Consider the following 14,027-nt stretch of genomic DNA (forward strand, 5'->3'; position numbering starts at 1 on the left):
GTGTTAGTAGTCAGTATAAGAGTTTCTGCTAGTGTTTTGGTTAAATTATTTATTCCTAAAATTTTTGTTTGGTTGTTTTTAGTTTTTCTTAATTCCAACTGTCAGGTTCCCACGGATCAATAAAACAAAAAAACGTTTTATTAGAGGACAGTAAGCACGGTTAGATATTTGCGCCAAATGAGAATAACAACAACAACAACAAAAAGCGGTTCATTGATAACGGTCACCCTTTGTTGGTACAGAGGTACATTTCAGTCAACTATGACATCCACATATTAAAATGTGTGTATATTATATATTTGTGTATTTTTCCCCTAAAACTCACCATCCAGTTAAACCTACCAAGCAAACCTTTACCACTACTTCGAAATGTTTAGTGATACAAGAGATTCCTCGTCTTGCGGCATTTAAATCGATAGTTGATAGTTAAAATTGCTAGTTACTTCTAAGATTACAGAGCAGATTTAAAAAAATAATAATCCTAGGTCTTTCCATTATGTCTAAAATGAAAAAGATTGGTTCCAAAAGTTCATTTCAGACTTCTAGAACTAAGGTGGATAAGCTGTTTTCTGGAGTTATGCCAGCACCATGGAAAAGCTATTTTAACGTAAATTGCATGAAGTTACTTATGGTATTAAAGCATGTCACTTATGCTAACTTTTTATGTAGCATCTCAGAGCTCAGGATATGACAGAAGCCTCTTTTTCAGACCAGCATCAATCTTTTTTATTTCACTGTGCCAGGCAAGACCACTCGTTTGAGCCGCTGTTGCTGTGACAGCTCAGAAAAACATTGCAGAGAAACTTCATATTTACAGTTGACTGTTGCCAGCAATGATCATCTGCCAGAGAGAAATTTAAGGGAAAAGAAGCTTCAGTTTCACCACCAGAATTGCCAGAATGGCAGAAGGGTCAGAGCAGGCTGGTGGGGTATACACTACAAATATAGTAAGAAGGGAAAGAAAAGTGCGCATGATATTTAGAATTTAGTAGAACTATGCGCGCCTGGAGTGGCAAATAATTTAAATGCATTTCTAGACATTTGTACAATATGTTGAGGTTCTATTAGAGGTCAAAAATACTAGGAGTTGATCATGAAATGAGGATTTGGATTGCCGTGGAAAGATGTCAGGAGAGACAAGCCAGGGGTCATTATATTCGGGAGCCAAATCCAAAAGCGAGCTGAAGCCTGGAGACGTGTCAGTAGGAAGACGAGGAACAGCAGGACATTCTGAACGTTGGGAAGAGCTCCTGAGGGCCTAGATTCTAGCCGCAGGCCGTTCACCAGCCTCAGACGTCCATGCGCTGCCCTCTCCTTGTCTTAGGTGGAAAGAGCTTCTGACACCACTTCTTATTCCGTGGAACAAATACCATTCTCCAGGGCATTCTAGTTCCCCCCTGGAAGCAGCCCTGTCTACAGGGCCCTGGAGTCCCCACGTACTCCTAAGAGAACGGAGGTCTCTTGAGGTTGGGCGTGTTTTGTGTATCGTGATTGACTCTCGTAGGCATCTCCTTCCTCTGATGTTCTTCATGTTTTCTGGGTAACTGATGGACCCAAAGCCACTGTATATGAAGCAATCAAAGGACTTTCTGTGTCCCCATTTCTGTCCAGAACAAAACAAAGAACGTGAAGTATTTATACTTCATTTGTGTCTGCTGTGGCATTGTTTGGGTCCAAAATTATAAATACGTTGTGCCAGTTTCTTGCAGAATCCTACAGAGCCTCTCAGGGCCACAGGGTTCTATGCCTTAGGTGCAAGGAGGTTTTACACATTTCGTACTTCAGATAGGGCAGAGCTGCCCTCAGGCGAGAACTCGTCCTACTGTCGCCCACTCTGTTTTCATTTCAGTAGGTACTGTGATTGTACTGAAAAGGCCGGAAGGAGTATTTCCAGTACTCCTGCTGTGCCTAAAACTTAGCACGATCAGGAAATCTCACTTGGAAAGTATAGCCCAGTGCCCTGAGGGAAGCCGGCATCCCGCTGAAGCAGCTGTCAGGAAGTAGTGAAGCAGCAGGTAAAACTATGGGCCTTTGTGCTAAACCCGGACAGCTCTCTGCTGAGGGGTGGGGGGGGTGGGGGGTCGGTGAGCAGGCTGCAGAGTTTGGCAGGTCACTCTCCCCGTCCCTCCAGAGTTCATGCTCTTTCCCCCAGGTGTAAGATAGCAATTAGTAGATTTCGAATTGGGGGCCTCAAAGGAAATCCTTAATTTCATGCAAATCACTTCCTAAATCTTCCCCTGTTCTTGGAATGTGTGGCATTCCTTCCATGCCTGGAATTCTTCTTGAAATTCTTTGGACTTGATCTGAGTCTTGGATTGGTGAGCAGTAGTTCCATTTGGGTTAATGCATCTGTCTCCTCAGGAATGGAGTTCCGGAAGGAAGGCAGCTCGTGCATTCCCTGGTGACTGCAGCAGGGGTCCATCCATCCTACTGACAGGCATGGCATCCCAGGCCCCCGAGTCAATTAATTCTGAGAAGAAAAATAAAGGTTAAAAGTTCATCAAAATGTGTCTAGAGTAGGCATAGGCAAACAACAGGCTGTTGGTCCAGAATATTCCAAGTATTGTAAGCACCACAGGGATGTCAGGTTGAAGCAGATAACTCTATCAGGACCAGAAAGGAAAGATTCCTATTATTTGAGCTAGAATATAAGGTAATTTTTTTTTCCTTTATTTGAATCCTGCCTTGTGTTTCTACCACTAACTCTGATGAAGTATGCATTTTTATCTTTATACACATATTCATCTTCAAAACTCTCTCCGCACGCCCCCCAAATTGTACTGTTACTTTTATTGAAAGTCCAACACAGAAAACCAGTTACCCTGGTTTATATATCTGTTTCTGTCTCCATTTTTCTATGTCCTTGGGTAAGCCATTATTTTATCTATCGAATACTGGGATGAAAATTGCTGTTCTCAGTTTAACACAGCAAATGCTGAATACAGGTAAAATTACAACAGAAATTTTTTGAGATTCTCATGAGGATGAAGAAGGAAACTTTTTAAGAATTCCGGAAGAACTGGATGATCTTCTGATATCTCCTTTTAAAGTCGGAGGCGTTAATTACTAATTCCGTGATTTGGGGAAAGGCAACTATGAGTTGGATGAATCTGTAGTATTTTTAACACCACCTAAAAATGTTCCTGCTAAAGAATACCCTTGATGAAAACCAAATCTTTCCTATAGTCTGTAGTGAGATGTTTTCTGAGCTGTGTTATTTTCATTTGAAAGTCAGCCAAAACTGATTTTTTAAAAAAATATTTAAAGAAGAAAGCTCAAAATTAGCATTTTTTTTCAATGGGAGACATAAATCTATTAAGTTTAAGAAATCAGAGGAATAAGGAGGGCAACAGACTCAAAGCATGAATATAAAAACTATGGATATGAATGAAAATAGCAGAAAGAAAAGTTTATAACTAGAAGACGAAACAAATAACAGAATGTTTGCTACAGCAAAATAAAAAAGGTAGTAATACAGAAACCTTTTTACAACATAGTCACCCACTTTGCCCCAAAGATTAGGAGAGCTGGTGGGTTCCGCCTGGCCACTACCTTCTGGGTACCTTCCAGTTCTCAGAGGCCCTTCGAGTGAACAGTTGTGTTTTTTCATCTGTCTGGTAAAGCAGAGCTCTCAAGAGTCACTTCCTCAAAACCAGAAGGTTAACATAAATCAGAGCAAATCCTTTGGGCTTTGTATATCATTGTCCCCAGTATCTGTTGGAGCAAGAGCTAAAGATTTGAAGTAAAAACTGTCAAGGACTTTCAGTCAAACTATTGAATGATTCCTTGACACGAACCAGGCATGAAATAAATGGACCAACTGAATTACAAATCCTACAAGAAAACATGAAGTGACTAAAACCAATATGCTGATAGTACAACTACAGTTGACCCTTGAACAACACAGCGGACCATTGAACTTACACACAGATTTTTTTTTTTTTTTTACAAATGCAGTGCAATACTGTAAATATATTTTATGGTTTTCTTATTAACATTTTCTTTCCTCTAGCTTTATTGTAAGAATACGATACACGTACTATTTTTTAAAAATGTGTTGACCGTTTATGTTATCAGTAAGGCTTCTGGTCAACAGTGGGCAGTTAGTAGTTAAATTTTGGGGGAGTCCGATTATACACAGATTTTTGACCATGCAGGGAGTTGGCACCCTTCACCCCTGCGTTGTTCAAGGGTCTGCTGTTTATCCCTACTATTCCAGCATTCCTCACAAAGCAGGCCTCTCATAAACTCTGCAGCTTCAAGACATGCACATTTAACATGACAGAGCTCAAGATGCAGAACGGTTTTGCATGGCCAGTCCCAAGCCCGCTCTTGCTCATACGGTTCTGCCTCAGATGTTCAACAGAGGAATAGATCCCTTATTGTTCACTTTCTAAGCATATCTGAATAGAACAAAGTGAAATGGAAACTTGGTAGAGTGGGGATATTTAGGGAACCATTTTAGGTCCTAGGAAATAAAAAACGGATATTTTATTACCTAAGGAAATGCGTTTCAACTGTGAGTTCAAAGACGAACTCTAAAGACTTTGTGATTTTTATGAGTGAATGATGTTCACTTAATTTTTTTTTAAAGTACAAATTGTATCTAATGGAATAGTTTGAGCGCCAGGGTGTGTGTGTAATGGGCAGTGACAGCAGTAAGTGGAGACTAGGTCCACCAGTGAGCCAGTCACTCCATCAGTCTGTCACTCGGCCAGACACCACGGACTTCTATCATGTGTTTAGATCATCTTCAGTTGCTCTAATTCTTAGTCATACTTTAATGTGTACCCATAATGGACCCCTGGTAAAGGATAAGAACCATAACAACACTGATGGAGAGAGAAAAACAGTGCTGACATGCCAATTCTTGTCATTACCCAGGTCTTCATTATTCCAAGGGTTGCAAAGTTCGTACCATGCACATCCGGATGTTTCTGTTACAGCGCTAAATAGAAAATATAGTTGTGATTGTATCTAGTTTTGTTTTATGGAACATGCATCCATTTTAAAATAATTTACCCCACCTGGGGCACCTGGGTGGCTCAGTGGGTTAAGGCCTCTGCCTTCGGCTCAAGTCATGATCCCAGGGTCATGGGATCGAGCCCCGTGCCGGGCTCTCCGCTCAGGCAGGGAGTCTGCTTCCCCCTCTCTCTCTGCCTGCCTTTCTGCCTACTTGTGATCTCTGTCGTCATATAAATAAATAAAATCTTTAAAAAAAAAAATTTACCCCACCTTTTTTTTTAACCAAGAGCTGATAATTTGAATTAAAGATAGGCCCTTTAGTAATATGCCAGATTTAGTCAGAATAAGTCAGTTTCTACAAATTTGTCATAGGAAAGACAGATGCCTTATTTCAATCAATTACAAAAGCACCTACAACTACAGTAATCTGCATTGATAGGACTTTACAGTTATCAAATCACCTTTACATTTTTCACTTGATTCTAACTTAACCCTTGCTGTTTCCCCTGGCCCAAAGTCCACCGCTGACTGTGTGGTCTTTCTCCCTACCTGAGGTTCCACCCTGGTCTTCCTCATTCACGTCTCCACCCTGCATCCGGGCTACCTTCTGTTTGTGCTTCTCCCAGAAGAGAGAGCCCTGGGAGAGGAAGACGTAGCATCATGGAGACCTGAAGTCAGGTCCTCTTGGTCCTATTCAGCGATTCCAATATTCCTTGTTCCCATTCCCTAGAACTTTTGTACGTTCTGATTCCAAATCTTAACCCCCCAGATTCTTCCCACCAGCCCTAAATTTTAGCACAAGACTAATAATGACAATTTTTTTTTTATTGACTACCCTCTCTAAGTTAGTACTAAGTACTTCACGTCAGTTCTAGAACACTCTACAAGGTAATGTCCTCCCCATTTTATAGGTAAGGAAACTGAGTCTAAAGGAACACAGTCAGTATGTGATAAACCAGAACATGAATCCAGGTATGTCTGGTCTCAAAGCCCACAGCACTCAGTCTCTTCTGAGCTTTCAAAGGATCTTTCAAGTAACTTTAAAATATTGGATGAGCCCATCACTGTTCTTATGTTTTGTCCTATTTCCTTTCTTTTGCTTCATCTAGGACCTGTCTCTAACAATTGTCACCTTCTCAAGGCTTCTTCCTTTTCCCTAGTTGTCTGAACATCTTTCTTCCCACCTAGCGATAAGATCAGCTCTCATTTTCTTAAGATTAGAGTAAGACATCTTTTCCCTTGGCCCAGTTAATCCTTCTGGTTACTGTCCACATTTCCTCCTTCCTTTCTGGGACAAAAGTCTCCAGCATGTGGCCCACACCTGCTTCCTCTACTTCCTCTGCCCATTTCCTCGCCAGCCCCCCCTCAGTCTGGCTTCTACTGTGGGCTGCTTGCTAGTACTTCCCTCTCAAAGGTTCTTATCAAATTCAGCAGCCTCTCCCCTGCCCTCACCTTTCTCCAACACAGGACAGGAGTGACTACTCATCCATTCCTCAGATTCCAACTGCATTTATTTCAGGGACTACTACGTAAATCAGCTAGTCAGTGCTTCTGCCCCAGAGGAGAGACACGTTCCCATCTGGCCCCACTTAATTCCTAAGAGGAGCACAGGAATTACCCAAGAACAAGAACTTGGAATACTTCTTTCTTTCTCCAAGTCCCTAGGACAATTTTGTCTCTATCCTCAGTTCTTTGCTTTTTGTTTCTCACTTACCCGATGAGTTCATCCCTCTTTCATGAACTTGTCTTCTGTGATCATGAGGCCCACCTTCCTGTTTGTAACCTTGACCTTCACTTTGCATCGCAGCCCTTTATTTCTAGCTAGAAATGCTTGTGTCATGTAAAATCCTGCTCATCTAAAACTAAATTTGTCATCACCTTCCAGCTGTCTTCCCTTACCACCTGCACTCCTTCTAGCTGTAGTAAGCCATTCATCTGGATACCAAGTTAGATTTCTTGGGGTTATCTTGCATGTTTCTCTTAGCCATTTATCCATTTTACAAGCGTTTGTTGAGACATCCCTGTTCCAAGATTTTTGTTAAGAGCTGTCAAAACAGACATAAAGACTGCTATTTCAAAGTCCTGATAGTCCTTCCCTTAAAATGCTGTGGGTCATTCCTTCCAGCTCTTTCCCTCTTATATACTTAACCGTGCCCTGGCATAGACTAGTGTGGCAGCTTCTCATCTGAGAATCTAACCTTTGGTCTTTTCTCCTCACTTCCTCCTGACACATAGGATGCTCCACAAATATTTGTACATCAGGTGATATCATGTACTAGATTTTTTTTTATTTTTAATTATAAAATATACATAATATGAAATCTACCATCGTAGCCATCTTTAAGTGTGCAGTTCAGTAGTGTTTCATACATTCACTTTGTTCTGCAACCTTTTATTTTGCACAACCAAAACCTGTACCTGTTAAATGATGACTCCTCGTTGCCTTTGCTTTAGCCCCTGGCAACCACCGTTCTACTTTCTGTCTCTATGAACTTGACTTCTCAAGAGACCTCATATGAATGAAGTCATTGGATGTTTGTCCTTTTGTGACTGGCCCTCTTCACTTAGCACAATGCCCTCAAGGCCCATCCATGTTTTACAGCATGTGTCAGAATTCCCTTCTTTTTTAAGGCTGAATAATATTCTATGTGTACACCACATTTTTGCTTATCCACTCATTCATTGAGAGGCACTTGGGTTTCTACCATTTGGCCATTGTGAATAATGCTGCTGTGAACGTGGGTGTACAGATATATCTTTGAGACCCTGCTTTCATTTCTTCTGGCTATATACCCACGTGTAGAATTGTTGGATCATATGGAGATTTCTATTTTTAATTTTTTGAGGAACCCCCATACTGTTTTCCACAGCACCTGCACCATCTTACACTCCCTCCATCCGTGCACAAGGTTTCAAATTTCTTCCCATTCTCACCAACACTTGTTTGTTTTTTTGTTGTTGTTGTTGATGGTGGCCATCTTAGTGTGAGGTAGTATCTCATTGTGATTTTCATGTGCATTTCTGTTATGATTCGTGATGTTGAGCATCTTCTCACATGCTTATTGGCTGTATGTAGATCTTCCTTGAAGAATTGTCTATTAAAGTCCTTTGCCCTATTTTTAATTGGATTTATTTATTTATTTATTTATTAGATATTAGACAAATATCTAATAAATTATCATATTAGATAAATGATCAGCAAATATTTTCTCCCATTCAGTGAGTTGCAGGTGATTATATTTCAATAAGAATTTTTAGTCTTATTTTGTGGTAGTGTTTTTGAACTTTAGAATGACCCTCATTAAAAAGGACTTTTTAAAAAATTATTTCAAGAAGAAAACATGTCTTAAATGTTTTTTTGTATAGAACTCAGAATAAAGTAATAGATAGCCAGTCATTTGGCCTCTTCCAACTGAGGATTACAAATGGGCTTTTGACCTGGCTATCCAGATGACTATATAGCTTTTAAGCTTATTAAATTTGATCAAATGTTATGGAATAAAATCTGTAAAGTACCTAAGAATGAGGACCTATGTTTCAAGCTTGGAAACGGATGTAGAAAAAATCCTGTGAAGGAAATTGAAAATAAATAGGCTCTGCTGTCCCTAAATTATGACCTGTGTTCCTGAGCTTTAACACACAGTGAGGGGCTAGACTTCAGAAAACTTAGTATAACAAGAGCTTATTGATCTGGTGATTTTTTTTTTTTCAATATCCTACCAGTTTCCAAAAAGGATTTGCAGGGCATTATGATTCACACACATAACAGCATTCCTAACACTGGAGAATGTTAAAGCCGTGTAGTTACAGAAGATAACCGTGCACATAGATTGAGGATAATTTTATTCCCAGATTCCTAGTAGCCTTAACAAAAAGAGAAATAATAGATTATGTAGGTCTCCTTGTATAATCCAAGGAGGCACACAAATTTATCAGCAGAGGCCATTTTTTTTCTGGCATTAAACTTTAGGAGGAATGTGTCACCAAGACCTTCATAAACATAACAATGTCACACCTAAGGGATGGCATTTTATAAAAGATCCGTAAACATTCTTCGTATGAATCTTGGTTCTTCCTCTCTCCCTTTGATAAAAAGCCAAGGGTATGATATGATTCTACAAAGGGATTTGTATGATCGCTAATGTAATGTGGTTTGACTTTTGATCTCATAGACAAGAATCATCTGTGGCCTAGACCGGCCTCAGCCTCGTCTCTGACTGGTAATGCTTTCAAAGCCAGTATATTATCACGCCTCTGTGAAAGTTTGGGCCCTTGAAAGATCAAATACCAAACTTCAATGGGGATATAATGCTCCTTAGTTTATATTTTATGTCTAAATAATTTGATACCACTTTCAGAAAAGGAAGAGATGAACTCCTGCCAGGTGAAAAGGACAACTCTTTGTTAATGATGTAACTTGTTTTTAACCGGGACCTAAGAATTCCATCCTGAAGTTACTATTCCAGGTCCTGTCTTTTAATAAACAAGAAAGCAACTGAGGGAGAAAATTAACACTAGTAAAAACTAATTTAAAAAAAAAACAAAAACTGGTAAAATGGTAAGGACTGGACTTAAAACAAGTAGTATTCCCAAACCAAATGTACTGAAAATAGAGATTTAACAGAATCTGTAACATCTTAACCATTTTCCAGACTAAAATCTTCATCAGCTACATCAGTCAGCTATAGAAGATTGGAACTCAGAAGTCGAGACTAACATCTGAGGGCCCGCCTGTACCTTGCTTTAGCAGGAGGAACACATGCTGAGCCTTGCCGGCCTGGACTTATCAGAGAACCAGATCAAGATAGAAAGAACAGTTTCTTCCGGGTGCAGGAACTCAAAATCATGTTTGTTTTTTAGCCTAGATCTGTGCAGCCACTCCTCTCTTGGTCCTGTCAAGAGTACTCTTTGCTTCACAGACTGATTTCTTCATTAAAAGGGCAACTGTATGCACAAGGTGATTGGCTTTCACAAATCTGGGTCTCTCATAAACGAATAAGGTCACAGTCGGAAAGGAAGGCTAACTGGTTTTTTTGTTGTTTTTTTGTTTTTGTTTTGTTTTTTGGCATTTTCTTATTTCAGAAGACTAAGAGGTCGTGTTTTTTTTGTTTTTTTGTTTTTTGTTTTTTCTTATCATGATGCCTTAACCCAGGAAGGAATGTTAGCTATTGTCAGGCATTTTCAGGAGACCCAAAAGGGAAACAGAATGGTCAACAGATGCTAGAAGCAGGGAGGTCAGTTCTGCCTTTTCAGGAACCCGATGAGAGGTGGTGGCAGCGTGATCAGGGCAGACACGGCAACAATAACAAGAACTGGCTGGATTGAGGATTGGTTTTTGAGGTAATGCCAACTGGATTTGCTGACCGTGGATGTGGTATGTGACAGAAAGGGGGACATCAAGGATGACTTGAAGGGTGTAGGCCTGAGGAACTGGAAAATGACGTTGCCATCACCAGAGATTTGGATTCTTATGCACAATTGAGCTTATTTTTAAATTTTCCTAATAATCTTCTTTAAGTATTTGGACATCAAAGCAAATCAGGTGTATAGCCTCCTAACCAAATAGATCATCAGCTCTGCTGTCAGATTTTAAATTGTGCCAGTAAACTGACTTTGATTTAATATAACAAATTTAAAAAGACATCAAAATCCACATTTTTTTAAAAGTTAATTGTTGGGAAGAAAACATATAAAAAGACAGAAATAGCAAAATTTGTAAATATCATACACAGTTTTACCATTAACAGATATATTGTCCATTCTAAATTAAAATCTTCATCAGCTACGTGAGTGGACAGATGAGTAGAAGATTGAAGTTAGGAGCGCCCTGGGTGGTTGAGTGGGTTAAGTGTCCGAGTCTTGATTTTGGCTCAGGTCATGATCTGAGATTTAGCCCTGCTTCAGGCTCCTTACTCAGCAGGAAGTCTACTTGTCCCTCTCGCTCTGCTCCCCACCCCCCTTGCTTGCTCACTTGCTCTCTCTCAATTAAATAAAATCTTTAAAAAAAAAATGATTGAAGTTGGAAGTTGCGACAGACAGCTAAGAGCCAGCTTGTTACTTTAGCAGGAGTATATGCCAGGCATATTCAATATATTGTCGATAGACGTTTTTGTAAAAGCATTACGAAGTTTAAGAAAACTCAGGGGCGCCTGGGTGGCTCAGTCAGTTGGGCGACTGCCTTCGGCTCAGGTCATGATCCCAGAGTCCCGGGATCGAGTCCCACATCCGGCTCCCAGCTCTGCAGAGAGCCTGCTTTTCCCTATGACCTTCTCCCCTCTCATGCTCTCACTCTCTCAAATAAATAAATAAAATCTTTAAAAGAAAAAAGAAAAATCAGAAAAGCCAGACTATTTTATTTCTGAGTAAGATGACTTGAGAGTTCATGAAAAACTATTTCACTTATTAAAGAAAAATTTCAGGCGTTCATCATCAAATTACTGATTGGAAAAAAAGGTTGAAATTAAGTTCTTGTGTACAGGGAATGCCTTACACCCAGAAATTCCACACTTACTGCTCTGGCTGTTCGCAAGTGACCTTCGCAGGACTTCTGTCCGGGGGGGACTCACCCAGCTGCTTGTGTGAGCTTAGCCAGCTGCTCAGGTCTCCCTGCCTCTTCCCCCATACATAGTAACTCTCTACAAGCTAAAGCTTGGGTTTATTTGGGGGGAAAATAAATATATAAATACATATATGGCCCTGACAGAAAGTTGACAGCTGATGTTGCTGTTTACTTACTTTTTACTGCATTTTGTGGGAGAAAGTGTATGTGATAATGATATTTGGAGATTTGTGAGGGTCTGATCACTCATGGATATCAGCAGTGTGTTGAATATGTGAGAGGCTTCTTGGGCGTGCATGTTCCTACTTGGTGTGTGTGTGTGTTTTCCACATGACCAGCTACAGCAGCAGGGTATCCGGTTTGCATTGTTGCAGCTGTCCTCCCCAGACTGACCAGCCCGAACCCCCACACACATACACACCCCAACCCATGAACAAAGGCATGTCTTACCACTTGGCCGAAAAAAGGGGTCGTGGGTTGCTCTGGAACTGAGCCAGGGATTTGAACACAGGAATTCACTAATAGGAGCCAGAGTTAAGCCCAGATTTTCCCCCCGGGCAAAATCCAGACCTATCCGTGGCCTGGCCATGCAGAGCTGGTGGTGACAGCCAACTCAGATGGGTTCCTGTTCTCTTCTACTTCCTGCCATTGGGTCTAGGGCTACCAGAAGCTCTCGTGCAGACCTCTTGTCTTAGGGTTTGAATGTGGTTTTGACTCATTGCCAGCTGCGTAGGAGCATTGACACAGGGAGGGGCACGAGATGGAAAGGTTCCCCCCTCCCTGTTGGGTCTCACAGGAAAGAGCAAGTAAAAGAGTACAGGGGTTATGGCTTGACTGACACTGTGTTTCCAGAATATATTTGCAGGAAGATTAAGCTGTATTTATTTATTCTCCAGTTATTGTAAAAAGCGGTAGAGATAAATGATAGCATCTTACTTGAGGATGTGGTGGTGTGTTGTCATTTTAACAGAATAAACTGTTTGTACTTGGTTTTATAAATTTATCACTGAAGGACTAGCAGATTTTATTATAAGGCAGCATAACTGTACTCTCTGGCTTCATTAATTATGATGCCTAGACATAATTAGGCTCTATCTAAAAATAGCAGATAAAATGGAAGATCATTGTGGGAAAAAAAGAGTTGAGATTCTGAGAAACTGTGAAAGAACAGAGAGCATCCATTGGTTCTCAGGCACACCACAGGGACTGAAGTGTCCCCCATCACCAGTGATGGCTCCCACAAGGGAGCCCGTTATTCAGGAATATGGTCTTAACCTCTTGGTTTTAGTTCCATTTCATGATACCTTATAATCTGAAACATCCTCTGTGATTCAAAAATAACAATTTTGATGATTGGAAAGTCGATCCATTAATTTTTCATTAATGGACTTCATTTTTTAGAGTAGTTTTAAATTTACAGAAAAATTGAGCAGAAAGTACAGAGTCATTCCCTCTTCTCCCCACACCCACACAATTTCCCCTATAATGAAAATCTTGCACTAGTGGGTACTTTTGTTACAATTGATGAGCCAGGATTCCTACGTCAGTATTAGCTAAAGTCGGTGGTTGACTAATGGGCTCACTCTGTGTGTGGTACTGTCTAGTGGGTTTTGATATATACATAATATCATTGAGCCCCCATTACAGTGTCATATAGAGTAGTCTCGCTGTTCCAAGTTTCTCCTGGGCTCCACCTATATTCATCCTTCCGCCACTTTGACCCCCAAACCCTTTGCAACCCCCGATCTTTTTACTAGCTCTATCGTTTTGTCAGTCTGTTTGTTTTTAAGTAACTAACCAGCTGTTCTTAAGGACGCATCATTCATTCTTTTATTCATAAAATGAGCCCTCAATAAATCCCGGGAGCCAGGCAATGTCCTACACATTGGGAACATAGCAGAGGGCCAATCTTCCTGAAGCTTACATTCTAATGCACCCAGCCCCCAGTGTTGGCTAGGTCCTAAGGAGGAGAGAGGTGTCCCATAAAGACACAGAAAGAGAGGAGGTAGTTGGAGAATTTGGAAACGGGACCTCCTGCCAGTTAGGCAGTTAGCCCCCGACCCCAATCTCAGGTCAGACCCAAACTTCCCTGCTTCCTTCCAGCAGCTAGTCCCAGGAATTCGGTCTGCCAGCCTCCTCCAGCTGCCACCTGCCTTTTCTCTCCCTTTAAGAACTGCTAGGGCACAACCTTATTTCCCAACTTTTCCTCTCCTGCTGTTTCTGAAATAAGTGTAAGCACCTCTTTCAAACCTCATTGAGCTTTTACTACTAGGTATCTGTAGCCCTGCCTGGTGCTAGTGAAAGAGCATAGAAAGTTAACAAAATCATAAGAAGTAGACGCCCATTATTACCATCTAAATACTAACTGGACAAGGTCTTCTTTGGAAGTGAATGACCTAGAGTTCTCTGTCTCACCCTATAAATCCTCTGTTCTTGGGCGGGTGGACATCAGTTCTCGTGTCTTGCCATAAGAAACCCCATTCTCTACCCAGCTGCCTCCTCC

The 14,027-nt window shown here is 40.8% G+C and overlaps 1 protein-coding gene across 3 annotated transcripts in view; it reads left to right on the forward strand.

Moving 5' to 3' along the window:
- The window catches only part of JPH1 (junctophilin 1), an 83,096-nt gene that overhangs the window by 43,342 nt on the left and 25,727 nt on the right, over window positions 1-14,027 (forward strand). The window lies entirely within an intron of this gene.

Source organism: Lontra canadensis, unplaced genomic scaffold (genome assembly GCF_010015895.1).
Source record: "Lontra canadensis isolate GAN:19392208 unplaced genomic scaffold, GSC_riverotter_1.0 scaffold37, whole genome shotgun sequence".
In the NCBI taxonomy this organism is placed as follows: Eukaryota; Metazoa; Chordata; class Mammalia; order Carnivora; family Mustelidae; genus Lontra; species Lontra canadensis.